This window comes from Elgaria multicarinata, chromosome 3 (genome assembly GCF_023053635.1).
Source record: "Elgaria multicarinata webbii isolate HBS135686 ecotype San Diego chromosome 3, rElgMul1.1.pri, whole genome shotgun sequence".
NCBI lineage: Eukaryota > Metazoa > Chordata > Lepidosauria > Squamata > Anguidae > Elgaria > Elgaria multicarinata.
In genome coordinates, this window is record NC_086173.1 from 165,204,853 (window position 1) to 165,223,567 (window position 18,715).

The following is an 18,715-nucleotide window of genomic DNA, read 5'->3' on the forward strand; positions in this document are numbered from 1 at the left end:
CCCTGTCCTCCTTTCCATATGGTCACCCTAATGTTAATGGCTTCTACGGTTTTCTTCACCCACTCTTCTAGACTTCTGACGTTTGCAGTGAGCGTGCACAAAGTTTTAATAATTTTTGTGAACCGCCCAGAGAGAGCTTCAGCTATTGGGCGGTATAAAAAAATGCAACAAATAAATAAATAAATAAAGTGGAAAGGGTTTGCATACCTCCCACGGGCCATGCTGACTAACAGACCCCCCCCCCCAAGACACGGGGCTATAAGGCTCCCTCCCACTGCAATGGGGGGGTCCCCTAAAATTGCAGTTCTGGGGTGGTGGGTGAGGGATTGGTTGGCACTCTGCAATGTTAGCAAGCCGTGCCGCACCCCAAAAGTTGGGAAACTCCAGTTCCAGCTCTCTGTGTAGAAAAATGTCATGTAGAAAGGCTCTTAGTCCGGGTGCAAGAGACTTAGGCCATAGCTAGACCTAAGGTTTATCCCTGGATCGCCCAGGGGTCAAACCTGTCCATCTAGGTGACACACAGGGGATCCAGTGCTCAGGCAGGGGCGAACCCTGGATGATCCCAGGATAAACCTTCGGTCTAGCTGTGGCCTCAGAATTTTCTCTCCTTCTCTTGTGACGTGTCACACCCAGGACCGAGAGAAGACTTTGTATGCTACCCTGGCAAATCTTTCTGTGCTACCTGGAAGCCTGTGCAGTCAGCAAATTCTCTGCTAATTGAAACTGCAAATAAAATAATAATAATAATAATAATAATAATAATAATAATAATAATCTCCCACAGCAAATGAATTCATAGTTGACTTACTGAGGTAGAAGGTGATCCCAGCCAGTATCAGGACGGCTGACACAGCAGGGCTGAAACTGGGAAGAGAGCAAGTTTTTTCTCTCTACAGCTTTTAGAACTTCATAGAATCATAGAATAGCAGAGTTGGAAGGGGCCTACAAGGCCATCCAGTCCAACCCCCTGCTCAGTGCAGGAATCCACCCTAAAGCTTTAACTGTTGTGATGAAGAGGAAATTTCACCAGGTGCAACATGCATACAAACGACACCTGCTGAAATTCCCTTTTCAATACAACTGTAAAAGATACAGGAGCCCGGTCCTCCTTTCCATATGGTCACCCTAGTAAATCAGGTGCCTCCTTTCTGAAGGCTGCCTTCCCTGTGGCTGTTTGCAAAGGCCATCCACTGTTTCAAACTAAAATAACCCAAGGCTGTGCCTCTGGGAAAGAACATCAGCAGAAAACACACAGCTCAGCTATAATAACAGGAAACAGAAGAGTATCCGTTTAGCCAGAAAAACAGGAAACTTTCGAAAAAGAATATAGCTTTGGTGCTCCTAAACCAGGGGTGGGTAACATGGCCCTCCAGAAGCTTTCTCTGACAACTCCCAGTATCCCAACTCCCATTGGCTATGCTGGCTAGGGCTGATGGGAGTTGTAGTCCAAAAATTTGCAGGGCCACAAATACGCCAGCTGCGCCCCCTCCTAGAGTTGGAAGACCTAAAGACGGTAGTGCACGTGCTGGTAACTTCGAGGCTCGACTTCTGCAATGCGCTCTACATAGGGCTACCTTTGTGCCTAGTTCGGAAACTTCAGCGAGTTCAAAATATGGCAGCCAGGCTGGTCACCGGTACCCCTAGGGGGGACCACATTACACCAGTTTTAAAATCTCTTCACTGGCTGCCAATTAGTTTCTGGATGAAGTATAAAGTGTTGGTTATCATCTTTAAAGCCCTACATGGTTTGGGTCCAGGCTACTTGAGGGATCACCTTCTCCCGTACAATCCGCCCCACACACTCGGGTCCTCTGGGAAGAATTTACTCCAGCCAACAAAAACAAGGCTGACAACTGCAAATCCCCTTCTAACCACTGTATAGAAGTATATAAGCAATTGTCCTGCCTCAGCACAGTGTGACCCTGCCTTTGCAGCGTGAGCGCCAGCTCATCACCCTATTCTCGAGAATGAACGTTTGGTGCCCAACGCCTTGCCTGTGATCTTTCGCGAGTGTCTCAATATTGGATTTGAGCACACTCGGATTAGCATAATTTATGCAACAGGAACATAACAATATCTTACATCCAGCAGGAATGCCTTTGGCGACTACAGTTTACTTTCAGCTCTGCTAGAGGGGTTTTGGTGAGCCAAGCGGATGGGAGGTGGGTGTAGCAGAAATCAGCTTACCAATTTCTTTTCAAGAGAAATGATACTAGGATGATAAATTTGGGGAGAGATTAGCAGTGTTCCCTCTTTAGAATCATAGAATCATAGAATAGCAGAATTGAAAGGGGCCTATAAGGCCATCCAGTCCAGCCCCCTGCTCAATGCAGGAATCCACCCTAAAGCATCCCTGACAGATGGTCGTCCAGCTGCCTCTTGAAGGCCTCTAGTGTGGGAGAGCCCACAACCTCCCTAGGTAACTGGTTCCATTGCCGTACTTTTCTAACAGTCAGGAAGTTTTTCCTGATGTCCAGCCGGAATCTGGCTTCCTTTAACTTGAGCCCGCTCTTCCGTGTCCTGCACTCTGGGAGGATCAAGAAGAGATCATCAAACCATCAAGAAACCATCAAAAATAGGTGGTTTAAGGTGTCTTCTGAACCGGGCCCCTCTTTGCCTCTCTCTCTCTCTCCCTCCCTCTCCCCCACCTCCTTTCCTTTATTTATGACAGTTCTTCTTGTTGAAGTCAGTTCTTCATGACTTCATGGACCAGCCCACGCCAGCCCTAGTTCTAGTTCTCCTTTTAGTCTGTTCCTCCATAAAAGTGGGACAACAGTGCCATCTAGTGTCCAAATGAGGGGAAAAGCCACTTCTTCGTTCTCACCTGATTTCCCAGAAAAGGCCGTATCGCACTGAGGGATCCTCCCATGAGACGCCTGGGAGTGTTTCCTAACCGCTCGTTTCTTTATTTACTTTCCCCTCCCAGCTTTCAGTCACAAGCAACCCTCAAGGCGGCTAGCAGTTCATCAACACAAGGCAAGACAAAAAAAGGGAAACTATTTCTAAACAAGAAACACAGAACTGCGGCATCGAAACCAAATCCTGTTTGCCTTTACCGGCTATTTTGCTAACTTACAGTTTATATCTTTTGGCAGGTTGGCGCGCATCATGACAATGGCCCCGTTCAGACAACACACTAAACCACGCTGCTTAATCACAAAATGGTGTGGTTAAGCAGCGTGGTTTAGCGTGTTGTCTGAACCAGGCCACTGAGTCAGAGGGTAAAATCTAATGTCAGTCCTATGTAGAGTAGACCCATTGAAATGAATAGGACTTAAGTTAGTCATGACTAATTTAAGTCTTATTCATTTTATTGTGTTCTAGATTTTACCCAGAATCCTAAGCTGCGGCCACAGTAAAACCTTTTGCACCAGCCAATGGGCACAGAAGCCCAGAAATTGACTAGCAGCCAGTGCAGATGGAAAAGTACTGGCATAGAATCATAGAATCATAGAATAGCAGAGTTGGAAGGGGCCTATAAGGCCATCGAGTCCAACCCCCTGCTCAATGCAGGAATCCCCCCTAAAGCATCCCCGACAGATGCTTGTCCAGCTGCCTCTTGAAGGCCTCTAGTGTGGGAGAGCCCACCACCTCCCTAGGTAACTGGTTCCATTGTCGTACTTCTCTAACAGTCAGGAAGTTTTTCCTGATGTCCAGCCGGAATCTGGCTTCCTTTAACTTGAGCCCGTTATTCCGTGTCCTGCACTCTGGGAGGATCGAGAAGAGATCCTGGCCCTCTTCACACTGGCCAGCCCCCGTTAACCATCTCGCTGCCCTATTTTGGACCAGCTGAAGTTTCCAGAACATTTTCAAAGGCAGTCCCATATCTATCGCTTTGCGGTAATCCAGACGAGAGGTTTTTCAGAGCAGGGCTCACTGTAGCTAGGCTCCCTCCGTCCAGATAAAGGAGTAGTTGGTATATCAGCCTAAACTGATAGAAGGTGCTCTGTGTCACTAAGTCCTCAAGTGACAGTTCTGGGTCCATGAGTACCCCCAAACTACGAACCTGATCCTTTAGAGGAAGTGTAACCTCCCTCCCCAGAACAGATTATATATGGCTCATCTTGGCCAAAGAATCACCCACTAAGAGCACCTCCATCTTATTTGGATTGAATCTCAGTTTATTGTCCACCCACACTGGAGGCCTTCAAGAGGCAGCTGGACAACCACCTGTCAGGGATGCATTAAGGTGGATTCCTGCATTGAGCGGGGGGTTGGACTTGATGGCCTTGTAGGCCCCTTCCAACTCTGCTATTCTATGATTCTATGATTCAGAACAGCCACTGCCTCACCTGGATCTGATGAAAGTAGAGATAGAGCAGGGTGTCATTCATGTATTGATGACACCTCAGTCCACACCTCCGGATAGCCTCCCCCAGCGGTTTCATGTAGATATTGAACAGCGTAAGGGATAAAATTGAGCCCTGTGGAACCCCATAGCACAGTTGCAAAGGTACAGAGCGATAATTCCTCAGCACCACCTCCATCCAAGTAGGAGCAGAACCATTGTAATGCAGTGCCTCCAACTCCCAACCCAGACAACCTAGCCAGAAGGATACTCAATGGAATCAAAAGATGCTGAGAGGTCCAAGAGAACCAAACGGGTCCCTCTCCCCTGGTCCCTCTCTCAGCAGAGGTCAACGACCAAGGCGGTTCATGTTCCAAAACCAGGCCTGAAGCCCAACTGAAAAGGATTTAGAAGATCCATTTCATAAAAGCGTGCCTGGACTTGTCCTGCAACCACCCACTCGAGCACTGGGGAAGATGATCTTAGCAACTGGTAAACGTCATTAATGTTTTTTTAAGAGCAGCCTAATATAATATATTCTATGATTCTATGATCTGCCTCCTTTAAAGTCCCAACCCCACCCTTCTCTCTCTCTTGGAGGAGGAGAATGGGGCGTTTCCCAGCAGAGACTTCTCTTACTAAGAGCCTTACACACTAGCATCCACTTGCAAAGCTGCATTTTGAGGAAGCTTGCAGTACTGGAGTCCTCCGATTAAGGTAAGCGGAGAACTGGCTGTGGAAATGTGAGTAAAGGTAGGCAGTTAATTTATTTATTACATTTCTACATGGCCCAAGAGCCCATGATCTCTCATCTTCTGGGCAGTGGTGGATCAGAGGGAAGCTGCATTATATGAAGCCAGACCCGCGGTGGATCCCTGGCTCAGTGTCTACCCCAGGGGCAGGCAGCGAGACCTTCAGTCTTGCGGGATCTAAGATCTACCATCTGAATCAGGTGAAAGAGACATATCCTTGGAGCTCCAGAATTCTGAACTCAGGAATCTTTCTTCATTTCAGGAGTATAATTTAGGGTATTATTATTTATTTATTTATTTATTTATTTATTTATATAGCACCATCAATCTACATGGTGCTGTACAGAGTAAGGGAAGTGTGTGTGTATGAGCTTTATCACACCAGCGTTAAACTGTGCAATCACTGCGAATTGTGTGCAAAGGACTCCGAAGTTTCCCAGCTTATAATCTGCTTTGGCTGTGAAGTACTGCCATGAGTCCTGCTTTAATTGTGCTAAGAATCGAGGTATTTTGCTAGTAGTTTTCAAGTGAATCATTTGTTGCTTCCCGAGTGGCCACTGGGGTGCAGGAGCAGGATTTGACATGTTTAAAGAAAAATTAAACAAATGCTTACCTCTGCATAAACTTTAAAGATAGACATCAAAATTGGCACAGTAATAGATATTAAGGAGAGCTTTAAGCATACCAAATTTGAATCGAATTGGGTCATCTGTTGATTTTTTATGATTTTTTTTAACATTTCCCCCTTAAACCCATTTCCTGGTATGCAAAGGATCTAGCCGCCCAGTAGCAACAACGCCGACAGCTTAGCGCTGTAGGGGATAATTCGAGGGAAACAGGTACGTGGGATGAAGCTACAAGTGTGTGCTCCTCCTGTTGTTGCTTTTGTTAAACAAAAGTCTGAAATCTTTGCTGCTCTAGAATCATAGACTCATAGAATAGCAGAGTTGGAAGGGGCCTACAAGGCCATCGAGCCCAAACCGATGGCCTTGTAGAGTGCAAAGCATCCAGAGATTTACCAGTAGATCGAGTTCTACTTTTTGCCCACCCTTGGTCTACACTTACTGACAGTGGCTCTCCAGCGTTTTAGACAGGATTCTTTCCAAGCACATTCTGGAGGTCTGATCAGGGGTCTGGAAACAAAGCCCTATGAAGAGAGACGGAAAGAACTGGGCATGTTTAGCCTGGAGAAGAGAAGACTGAGGGGAGACATGATCACACTCTTCAAATACTTAAAAGGTTGTCACACAGAGGAGGGCCAGGATCTCTTCTTGAACCTCCCAGAGTGCAGGACACGGAATAACGGGATCAAGTTAAAGGAAGCCAGTTTCCAGCTGGACATCAGGAAAAACTTCCTGACTTGCTGAGCCAAGTATCCCCCATCTTGTAACTGTGACTTTGGTTTCTATTTCCTAGATGTAGAACTTGGCATTTATCCAATATTTCAATAAGATGTGAATCAATTTTAGAGACAAATCTTTTGGTATTAAGCATATATTTTTTACCTGTATGCTGCCCTGAGATCTCAGTGATCTATAGCAGGATGGAAATGCTTTAATAACTAAAAATAATAATAATGTAAACAACTGTGATTAGGGAGTGACAGGCGCACAATAAGTGCCTCGTGTGGAAAAGCTCTGTGTCAGTTCATAAAGACCTCTGTGTCTTTAGCCAAGCCCCCATCTGTACGACAACAGGATAGCTCCTTTTTTAACATAAACCTGAATTTTCATTTATTTATTTATTTCATTTATATACCGCCCCATAGCCAAAGCTCTCTAGGCGGTTTACAAAAGTTAAAAACAGTAAGCATTAAAAATATACAAAATTTAAAACCATCAAAAACAGCAGTATCCATTTAAACAACAGCTCTGGGGGCCGTTAGAAAACCAACTTAGTGTTGTTAAATGCCTTTAAATGCCCGGGGGAAGAGAAAAGTCTTGACCTGGTGCCTGAAAGATAACAGTGTTGGTGCCAGGCGAGCCTCATTGGGGAGATCATTCCACAGTCGGGGGGCCACCACCGAAAAGGCCCTCTCCCTTGTTGCCATCCTCCGAGCTTCCCTCGGAGTAGGCACTCAGAGGAGGACCTTAGATGTTGAATGCGTTGTATGGGTAGGTTCATGTCGGGAGAGGCGTTCCATCAGGTATTGTGGTCCCAAGCCATGTATTCGAATTCGTTGATTCGAATCTAGGCAAAGAGTGTCACACTGCAGCAGCAGCAGCGATTTATCTCCTGTATTTTTTTTTTTTTTTTTTTTGGTAGTGCAGTTATTAATGTACACATACGAGAATATGAAACGCTAAAGCTTTATCTGCGGAACTCTGCAGATCCATGTAAGAGGAAAACCGACTGGGGAAAGGAACGAGGCAGCAGAGGAGGATGAGAGCGGTGGACTGAACGTGTCTCCCCTCTCTCGCTGTCCGTTCCCTCCTCTTCGTTTTAATTTTAAAAGCTCCATCTGCGAACCTTCACAGATTCATATAATTCAACATGAAAATGGTGGGAAGGAACGCGGCAGCCAGAGGAGGATGTGATAGGTGGGAAGGCGGGAAATCAGCCAATCATTTCGTCCTGCCCTCAAAGTTACACCCACATTTCAAAATGCGATTTAACTCCCCCAAGGAGACATAACTATAATGCGGTGCAAACTCGAAGGTTGATCCAAAAGTTGCAGTGAATCGCAACTACGAATCTGCACATTATCGAGTTTAAAACCTGGCACTGTAGTGAATGGGCAGCTGCGTCATGTGTCCTGAAACGTGAATCTGCGCATTTAGGTCGGGGTAAAGAAGCCGTATAGACATCCCCCAAGTGTTCCCAACACTGACTGGCAATAGCCCACTAGGGTTTAAGGCTGAGACCTTCTGCGTGTCCCCTAGGCTAGGGAGGGGGGCAAGTTCCTGGTGCAATGTCACATGGAAATTTGAGGTGTGGGGTTTTTTTGGCCACATGAATTAAAACATGTCTCTACCTTTCTTACCTCTTTTGGGTCTCTAGGCCTTGGATCAGCCATGGGGTGGGAAGGAAATCAGCTGGAAACATAGACATGGCTCTTCCTTCTCATTAACTAACTTAATTTGTTCTCTCCAGGAACAGAAATCTGAGAAAATGGAGCCAGTAACCATCCACGCTTTTTCTTTTTCTTTCCTTTCATGTGAGTACCCAGAGCTGCTAAGTTAAAACTCTTTGTGGACGATGGAGAGGACGGTTGAGCTGTTGTGTTCTGCAAAGAGATGGATGCCCTAAATTTCTGGGGATTTCCACCCCCACCCCCTGGTGGCTTGGGCTGTGTGTATTCCACAACTGCTCACACACACAAAAGGATGGAATTTGGCGTGTTTTTTTGTTTTAAAATTCTCTTAATTCAGTGATACAAATAGAGATGTAAAATTTCCCGAAATTTTGAAGCCATGGGGGAAAAAAACACATTTTTTCCCCCAGGGGTTTTCAGAAAAAAATGGAAATTTTCAGGAAAATTGAAATAATGCAATATTAGCACTTTTTACAGATTGAAAGTCTCTTTGTTACTTTAGAAACATAAAATGTAATTACGTCCATAATTGGCATAAAATTATGACATTTGGTATATGACAAGTATAGTGTATTCAAACAATTATTACAAACTGTATTTACTTTTTTTTTATTTTAATTTTACCTTTTTGGTAACAAATGGAGCTACAAGCTCCTGAACTGTTAGGAAGACCTGAACCGTAAGGAACCTCTTTGGTTTTGCCAGTTTATGAGGAGCAGGCAAAAAATCAATTTAAAAACAACAGACGAAACCATCAACATTATTATTATTATTATTATTATTATTATTATTATTATTAATTTATGTAGCACCATCAATGTACACGGTGCTGTACAGAGTAAAGCAATAAAACAGCAAAACCCTGCCGCATAGGCTTACATTCTAATAAAATCATAATGACAAATCATAAAAATCATAATAACATAATAACAAATACATTAGTAACAAAGAAAAATTATGTCTCTGCTAGTCCGCCACAGTGTCAAGCAGACATAAAGCCCCCATTCCCATAGAAAGAACTGAGCAAAAAAGGGGATCAAGACTCAATTAATATGCATGAAATTAATTGAGCTATAGCCGTCATTATAAGTTTCAGTGTCTGCTTCAGTGGCAGTGCTGCCCCCTAGAGGCAGAAATGCATCTTCCTCTTTCATTGGAGAGTTGTAGTCTCAGTTTGCAACCTAGGACTTGCTTGTCCTTGGTGCATGGAAATTTTAATAATCTGATCCTGTACATAGTTTTTAGAAATAATGTTGAGAAGTAAATATCTGAACACCTTGTCTTAAACATTTTATTCATCATGCTAAAATAAAACATCCCGTAATCCGTTTTTTCTTCATTTTTTTTTCAATTTTCCCAATATTTTCCCAATATCACAATAAATACATTTTAACTTGGTGTTTTAAATTTGTAATTTATTTTGCATTGCTGCTGTTTTTATCTGGTTGAGCTTTTATATTGTATTTTATATTATGGTTTTATACTGTTGTTTTATACTTTGAATGTTTTTAATTTTTGTGAACCACCCAGAGGCTAGTGGGCGGTATAGAAATGTAATAAATAAATAAATATTTCGGGGGGAGGGGGAAGGCTTTTTTTTTTTTAAAAAAAGAACAACAATGCCCCCCTTTTGTTTTTTTTTCTGGGTTTTTTCCCCCAGATCTTCACATCTCTAGATACAAATCACACACAAGAAACAACAACAATCATAATGACCAAAAAAAGAAAAAGAAATGAAAAGCACACATTTGGTATTGAGGGCCAATTCCAGCTTCATCTACAGCACTGCTTTCTTTTGTTTCCTTTAGTTAAGTTTCTAGTCTTTAAGGCAGTTATAAAAATGTGTGTGCATAAGACACAAATGTTTGTGCTGTGGAGCCCACCGCTGATACATCAAGATGAGGCTTCTAGTGCACCCTCACCCTGCCTCATTCACATAATTTTACTGGGGGTCTAGACAACATTGTCTTCAATTCACAACCTTCCTGTGTTTTCCTGCCACGTCTTCCGTTTTTTTTCTTTTTATCAGGGGAGAAGAAAAAAGAGGGGAAGACAGAATAGCTGCATGATGCCTTTTGACTTGTAGCACTGGGAACAACCCCGTTTTGTGCTACGTACACCAGTTTCTGGTAAACATGGCAGGCAGGTGCAATTACAAAAGTGTCTTGACTATGGGTCCCAGGTTGACAGCTGGTTGGCCACTGTGTGAACAGAGTGCTGGACTAGATGGACACTTGGTGTTACACAGCAGGGCTCGCCGCTCTGACCATGTTACTCCACTTCTGAAATCTCTTCATTGGCTTCCAGTTCACTTCAGAATCCAATATAAACTTCTCCTGTTGACCTACAAAACTTTTCACGGTCTAGCTCCTTCCTATCTCTCCTCTCTCATCTCACACTATTGCCCCGCTCGTGCTCTTCGCTCCTCTGATGCCATGTTTCTCGCCTGCCCAAGGGCCTCTACTTCCCTTGCTCGGCTTCGTCCATTTTCTTCTGCTGCCCCTTATGCCTGGAACGCTCTTCCAGAACATTTGAGAACTACAAGTTCAATCGCAGCTTTTAAAGCTCAGCTAAGAACTTTTCTTTTTCCTAAAGCTTTTAAAACTTGATTTTGTTCTGACTTTCTACTGTTAGTTTTACCCTACCCTGTACCTGTTTGCATTCTCTTCCCCTCCTTATTGTTTTATTATGATTTTTTTAGAATGTAAGCCTATGCGGCAGGGCCTTGCTATTTACTGTTTTACTCTGTACAGCACCATGTACATTGATGGTACTATATAAATAAATAAATAAATAAATAAATAAATAAATAAATAATAATATTTATTTATTTATTGCATTCCTATACCACCCAATAGCCAGAGCTTTCTGGGTGGTTCACAAAAGTTGGAACGATCAAACAAAGCCCTATGAGGAGAGACTGAAAGAACTGGGCATGTTTAGCTTGGAGACGAGAAGATTGAGGGGAGACATGAGAGCACTCTTCAAGACTTGAAAGGTTGTCCCACAGAGGAGGGCCAGGATCTCTTCTCGATCCTCCCACAGTGCAGGACACGGAATAACGGGCTCAAGTTACAGGAAGCCAGATTCCGGCTGGACATCAGAAAAAACTTCCTGACTGTTAGAGCAGTACGACAATGGAACCAGTTACCTAGGGAGGCTGTGGGCTCTCCCACACTAGAGGCCTTCAAGAGGCAGCTGGACAACCATCTGTCAGGGATGCTTCAGGGTGGATTCCTGCATTGAGCAGGGGGTTGGACTCGATGGCCTTGTAGGCCCCTTCCAACTCTGCTATTCTATGATTCTATGTTAGATGCTTTTTATGTTTTTAAACTTTGTACATTAGTTTTTAATGTTTACTATTTTTGACTTTTGTAAAGCGCCCAGAGAGCTTCCGCTATGGGGTGGTATATATTATTATTATTTTTTATTATTATTATTATTATTATTATTATTATTATTATTATTATTAATTTACTTTTTACCCGCCTCTCCTCTTGGATCGAGGCGGGGAACAACAGTGAATATAAAACACATTAAAAACTGATTAAAACATACCATACAAGATTAAAACATCCTTAAAACATCCTTAAATGCAATAAATAAATAAATAAAATAAACTTTGAATTCCGCTCGGAACCTGACTGGTAGCTGATGATGATTGATGATTTATTACATTTATATACCGCCCATAGCCGAAGCTCTCTGGGCAGTTTACAAAGAAGCTGTTGTAACAAGGGAGTCATGTGCTTCCTGTAACCAGCCTGGTCAACTGTCTGGCTGTAGCACTCTGGACTAACCTTTTCTCACTCCTGAGGGCTCGCATGAACAGATATGATCATAGAATCATCGAATAGCAGAGTTGGAAGGGGCCTACAAGGCCATCCAGTCCAACCCCCTGCTCAATGCAGGAATCCACCCTAAAGCATCCCTGACAGACGGTTGTCCAGCTGCCTCTTGAAGGCCTCTAGTGTGGGAGAGCCCACCACCTCCCTAGGTCACTGGTTCCATTGTCGTACTGCTCTAACAGTCAGGAAGTTTTTCCTGATGTCCAGCTGGAATCTGGCTTCCTTTAACTTGAGCCCTTTATAATGATGGCCTTGGGCTTTTCCTGGCTTCTCCACATTGTGTTTATCTGTAGCCACTCTGAAGCCCAACACTCTCCCTCTAGGCCCTGAAAGCTTAGGCAAGTGAGGTGCTGCATAGCATCTCTGGGATGGTAAGGAGAGTCACTATCAGAGGTGCTCAGAGCAAGTCCCCTTTCCTCCATTTCCACACTGACTGGCCAGAATTGTCTTCTCCTAGAGGTCCCTTCCCCTCCCCTCCTCCTGTCCACCTGCCTTTCTGTTCTTCTTTCCCTCTGCAAGGCAGTCAACTTACCTCTTGCCTCGCTTTCTGTTGCGACTTGTGGAGAGGCAGCCGGTGCAGTTCTCTCTGCAACGGCTGCAAGGGGGAGGTGAGCTTGGGCTCTTGGCTCCGAGCTCCGAGCACCATCTCTGAGCTCGAATCCAGAAATCCGAAAAATTCTATGCCCTCCTAAGCCAATTAAACCATATCCAGTACCAATAAAATCAATATCAATGGCATATCCACACTAAGCAATCCATTCAGCTGGTTATACAAAGAGATCCAACAAGCTTAATAGCACGCTCAAGATAAAACTAAGAAAACTGAACTACTCTTAGGAGCATCCTCCACGCAAGCTTATTATATCTCTATCCCTATAACCCCTGCTCTAGTTCTAGACAGGACTGCCCCATCCCCTCACTGGAACAGTCCTTCCTTGAATTTCAAACCATATATGTCTCTTCCTCAAAAATGTGCCTTACTTCAGTGTTGGTTCCATCTACTGCACTTGAGGGAAGAAGAATTTCTTACAGACACAGGACAGGCTGTGATACATACACATACACACACACACACACACACACACACACACACACACACACCTTTGTCCACCAACACCCCCCACCCTATCTGCCACCAGAGGTAGAGTGACCATATGGAAAAGGTGGAAAGGGTCCTGTATCTTTAACAGTTGCATAGAAAAGGGAATTTCAGCAGGTGTCATTTGTACATATGGAGAACCTGGTGAAATTCCCTCTTCATCACAACAGTTAAAGCTGCAGGAGCTATCCTAGAGTGACCAGATTTAAAAGAGGGCAGGGCACCTGCAGCTTTAACTGTTGTGATGAAGAGGAAATTTCACCAGGTTCCCCATATCTACACATGACACCTGCTGAAATTCCCTTTTCTATGCAACTGTTAAAGGTACAGGAGCCCGGTCCTCCTTGCTGTAGATCACAAGCTGGATATGAGCCAACAGTGTGATATGGCTGCAAAAATGGCAAATGCTGGAGCGTGTTCAGAGGAGGGCAACCAGGATGATCAGGGGTCTGGAAACAAAACCCTATGAAGAGAGACTGAAAGAACTGGCCATGTTTAGCCTGGAGAAGAGAGGGGAGACATGACAGCACTCTTCAAATACTTAAAAGGTTATCACACAGAGCACGGCCAGGATCTCTTCTCGATCCTCCCAGAGTGCAAGACACAGAAGAACGGGCTCAAGTTACAGGAAGCCAGATTCTAGCTGGACATCAGGAAAAACTTCCTGACTGTTAGAGCAGTATGACAATGGTACCCGTTACCTAGGGAGGTTGTGGGCTCTCCCACACTCGAGGCCTTCAAGAGGCAGCTGGACAACCATCTGTCAGGGATGCTTTAGGGTGGATTCCTGCATTGAGCAGGGGGTTGGACTGGATGGCCTTATAGACCCCTTCCAACTCTACTATTTTATCATTCTTTGGTTCTATGATATGGTCACCCTAACCTGAGGCAGCCATCTCACTCTGCCTAATGATAGGGCAGGCCCAGCTGCTTATATAGCAGGGGTTCTGTGTGGAAGGCTGTTCCCTCACAGCTTTCACAACCACCTCATCTACACCTAGGCTTGACAAACTGTAAATCTGTCTTTTTAGAGTACTCCTGAGCGTCCGACAATGCACAGGAGAGCTACGTGGATGGAGTGATGGAGCTGCACAACAGCACGATAACTGAGTCCTTCTGAATGCCTCATAAGCCAGTCAATAGTGCAGCAAAAACAGCAGCCGCTGAATTGATGTAACTGCTTTGATTCGCTATGCAATAAACTGCTTTATGCAACAAACTGCACTGACCACCGAAAGATGTGATTTCTTTTTTATGGTCCATACTGAGCTGGATGGACCAATGATACGAGGGGTTTAATGTTAGCTCAACATTCCCTACTGATGGTTGTTTATACGGGCTCTTTGGACAATGCCGTGACTGCCCAGTTTCCTTCTGTTTTCAAACAGGACTTTGGGCATGTATTTATTTTTAGAATAGGGAAAATGTGGTATTATTTCTGAAAGCAAAAGAAAGCATGTGTGTATTCACTTTATTCCACTATACCACAGGGCCACCTAGTGGTTATGTAGTAGAAAAGCAGGAAAGGAAACTCTCCTTGTGGAAAGCTCAGATTTCAGTTCTGCGGTTAAACGGAAAGTAGACGCAGTGGTTCAGCAGCCTCATTTAGAAAAGCCTCGAGACAGGTTCCCTGTGTTCCTTTTAACAGCTATCCTAAAACTCTGTAGCAGAAATGCCCGAAGGCAGGGAAAGCTACCAAGGCGTCCATTAGGGCTTATTTGCAGAGTCCAAAAAGTTTGCTTCTACTGCATTTCTGCCTCCACAGGATGCTCTTTCTGTAAGTCCGTTTCAGTTCTTTATCCAGACCGAGTGATCCGATCCAGGAGGGGAATTCTTCGGTTCCCAGAAAGGAATAGACAAATTCATTGTGTGTGTGGTGTGTGTGGTGTGTGTCAAGGACTATGAACCATAAAAGCTATGAATGAATCTCCCATATTTGGGGTGGCAGCCTGTCTTTGATTACAAGATGTTAGGGAGGAAAATCCAGGGAGGTGTAATTAACCCTATTGCCCTTGTTTTGGGAGAAGATGTTTCAGGAAATCAATCAGAATCAGATTCAGAACTAGAAGACGCAGCGGCAGACACCAGCCAGCCTGGACCAGTGGGGAAGGAAGCTCTCACGGGCGATTCCCCAGCTGGGAGTCAGCCCTCTCCAGAGCTTATCTCCTCAAGGCCAAATCCTACACACTCGGTGGGAAGTGAGCCTTCTTCCGACAAGTTAGCTGATGCTAGGGTCCGCCAGAAACTCAAATGCATGGGGCGGAAGGAAGGCGTGAGAAAGTCAGTTTGATTATGCCAGAACCTGCCTCCGCCCCAGGCACTCTGAAGTTACCGGTGTTTGGGAAGTGGCTTCCTATTCTTCTTCAGTGGAAAATTATCTTGCTTAGTTTGCATAGTTTTGCCTAGGGGGACGTTTCCAAGAGGTTAGAGTCTCTTCAGGTAAAAGAGACGTTTGTTACTTAATAAAAGTTTTGTGGATTATTTAGCAAGCCTCGTAATTTGCCTCCCATCGAAAGCAGGAGTTTTCTGAGAAACACAATGGTAGGGCGTCTTTCTTTCTATCTATCTATCTATCTATCTATCTATCTATCTATCTATCTATATTTCTGGGCGCAAAGATTACTGCAGACGCTGACTGCAGCCAGGAAATCAGAAGACGTTTACTTCTTGGGAGGAGAGCAATGACAAATCTGGATAAAATAATTAAGAGCAGAGACACCACACTGACAACAAAGGTCCGCATAGTTAAAGCAATGGTATTCCCCGTAGTAACCTATGGCTGCGAGAGCTGGACCATAAGGAAAGCTGAGCGAAGGAAGATCGATGCTTTTGAACTGTGGTGTTGGAGGAAAATTCTGAGAGTGCCTTGGACTGCAAGAAGATCAAACCAGTCCATACTCCAGGAAATAAAGCCAGACTGCTCACTTGAGGGAATGGTATTAAAGGCAAAACTGAAGTACTTTGGCCACACAAGGAGAAGACAGGATACCCTGGAGAAGAGGCTGATGCTAGGGAAAGTGGAAGGCAAAAGGAAGAGGGGCCGACCAAGGGCAAGATGGATGGCTGATATTCTGGAGGTGACAGACTTGACCTTGGGGGAGCTGGGAGTGGCAACGGCCGACAGAAAGCTCTGGCGTGGGCTGGTCCATGAAGTCACGAAGAGTCGGGGCAGAGCACAACTAAAATAATAAAAATACAATAAGTATACAAAACATTTAAAATGTCAAAAGCTTAAGAGTGCAATATAAAATCAGATAAACTACAGTCCAGGGAAAGCCTGTTGTGAAGAGGAGCATTTTTAGGAGGCAATTTAAATGATACTACGTTTTCTGCCTTCCAAACCACACGAGGGAGAGTTTTCCAGAAGGTGGGTATCACGACAGAGAAGGCCCTGCCCACGCTCGGATGAAGGCAGACAGCATTTTAATACATGGGACTTAAAATCATTTTCCTGCTAAATTGGGTCTATGGTGTCAATCAGAACCCTACATGGCTCAAGTGAGAAACCTGTCACCCTACAGATGATTTACTGTTTAATTAAAACATTTGTATCTTATTCAATCTCATGGCCTCCAATATCACCTGTATGCCGATGATACACAATTATATCTTTCATCTCCGGATCTTTCTCCTGATGTTCACGATCATATCTCGGCATGTCTTTCAGATATCTCAGCTTGGTTGCTTCACCGTCGTTTGAAACTTAATATGGCAAAGACTGAATTGCTTGTTTTTCCTCCTAAACCTTCTCCTCATCTCTCATTCTCTCTTACTGTCAATAATGTTACACTTACTCCAGTCAAGGAAGCTCGTAGTCTTGGCTTTATATTTGATTCCTCGCTCTCCTTTATTCCTCATATTGAGACAGTAGCTAAATCCTGTCATTTTTTCCTGTATAATATTGCCAGGATTCGATCATTTTTGTCTGTCTCTTCTGCCAAGACTCTTGTTCATGCATTGGTTATTTCTCGGTTGGACTACTGCAACCTTCTTCTCACTGGCCTTCCTCCTTCTCACATCAGTCCGTTGGTTCCTGTTCACCACTCTGCTGCTAAGATCATCTTCTTGGCTCACCGCTCTGACCATGTTACTCCACTTCTGAAATCTCTTCATTGGCTTCCAATTCACTTCAGAATCCAATATAAACTTCTCCTGTTGACCTACAAAGCTTTTCACTGTCTAGCTCCTTCCTATCTCTCCTCTCTCATCTCACACTATTGCCCCGCTCGTGCTCTTTGCTCCTCTGATGCCATGTTTCTCGCCTGCCCAAGGGTCTCTACTTCCCTTGCTCGGCTTCGTCCATTTTCTTCTGCTGCCCCTTACGCCTGGAACGCTCTTCCAGAACATTTGAGAACTACAAGTTCAACCGCAGCTTTTAAAGCTCAGCTAAAAACTTTTCTTTTTCCTAAAGCTTTTAAAACTTGATTTTGTTCTGACTTTTATACTGTTAGTTTTACTCTACCCTGTGCCTGTTTGGTGCATTCTCTTCCCCGCCTTATCGTTTTATTATGATTTTATTAGAATGTAAGCCTATGCGGCAGGGTCTTGCTATTTTATTGTTTTACTCTGTACAGCACCATGTACATTGATGGCGCTATATAAATAAATAAATAATAATAATAATAATAATAATAATAATGTATCCTGCCCTATATCACTGGGATCTCAGGGCGGCATACAGACACCCACTTTATATTTCCTCCAGATGGATGGTGTAAGAATATAAAATATATATATTTTTAAAGGAAATAAGCCAAAAGGAAGAGAGAGAAAATCACTCTCTAGGGGGCTGTGCTGACAAGGGCACACTGGCACCACAAGCCCCCCCCCCCAAAACCCTGGCTTCGGGTTGTCCCCACCTAAGGAGTGCGCGCGGGGTTTGCATGTGAGGAGGACCGGCCGTCCCATGCACCATTGCCTGTGCACCAGGGCGCCCGCGCCTCCTCGCGTTCTTCCATTTTTTTTTGTTTTTTGTTTTGTTTTTAACCTTTTTGTGGGGAGCCAAGCATCCTCCTCCTCATGCTGGAGAAGTATGGAGCCGGTGCCAGGCTATTTTGCACCCTAGGCTAGGGTGACCATATTTGGGAAACCAAAAAGGAGGACAACATGGCCACCCTCCAGGAGGCATGCCCACCCCAACAGGCCCAGCCCCTGAGGAGGCGTATGCCACGACATAGGCTCTGAACAACAGACCAGGCTGAGGCTACTCCCTGCTCAAGCCAAACACCACCGCTTGATACGCCTGAGGCGAGGGATAAAGCCCACCTTCTTCCAAACTATGTGGAGAAAGGGGTTTAAAATGGAGAATGGATTTTAATATATATAATAATGCGCTGTGAGTTATATCTGCTTAGGTGAATGATTGTCAGAGTGGGTGTTAAATGTGTAAACTTAAGATGATAAATGCCAAACAGACACGTGGGACTTTTGTGGTAGTTTTAAAACAAACAATCAAAATTTATTTTTAAAAGTTCACAAGCTTTGTTTCAACTAACAACATTTAAAACCCTTTTTGAAATCTTTCATACAATCCTGTCACTCATTCACATTCGCGCTTTCCTTTCTCTCACACAATCACTCTTGAACTTTCTTTATTCTCAGTATTGATTAATATACATCCACTACGTGCACATCACACTCTAAAGACACCACGCACTACATTGACCCTCAAATTTCCCAGAACTTAAGTACCAT

At 44.2% G+C, this 18,715-nt stretch overlaps 1 long non-coding RNA gene across 1 annotated transcript; it reads left to right on the forward strand.

The window, feature by feature from the left end:
* Nucleotides 1-4,972: 4,972 nt before the first annotated feature.
* On the forward strand, nt 4,973-14,245 carry LOC134396497 (uncharacterized). Its single transcript, XR_010025272.1, has 3 exons — nt 4,973-5,005; nt 8,134-8,197; nt 14,053-14,245. It is a non-coding gene; the product is annotated as an uncharacterized LOC134396497 (long non-coding RNA).
* Nucleotides 14,246-18,715: the final 4,470 nt, after the last annotated feature.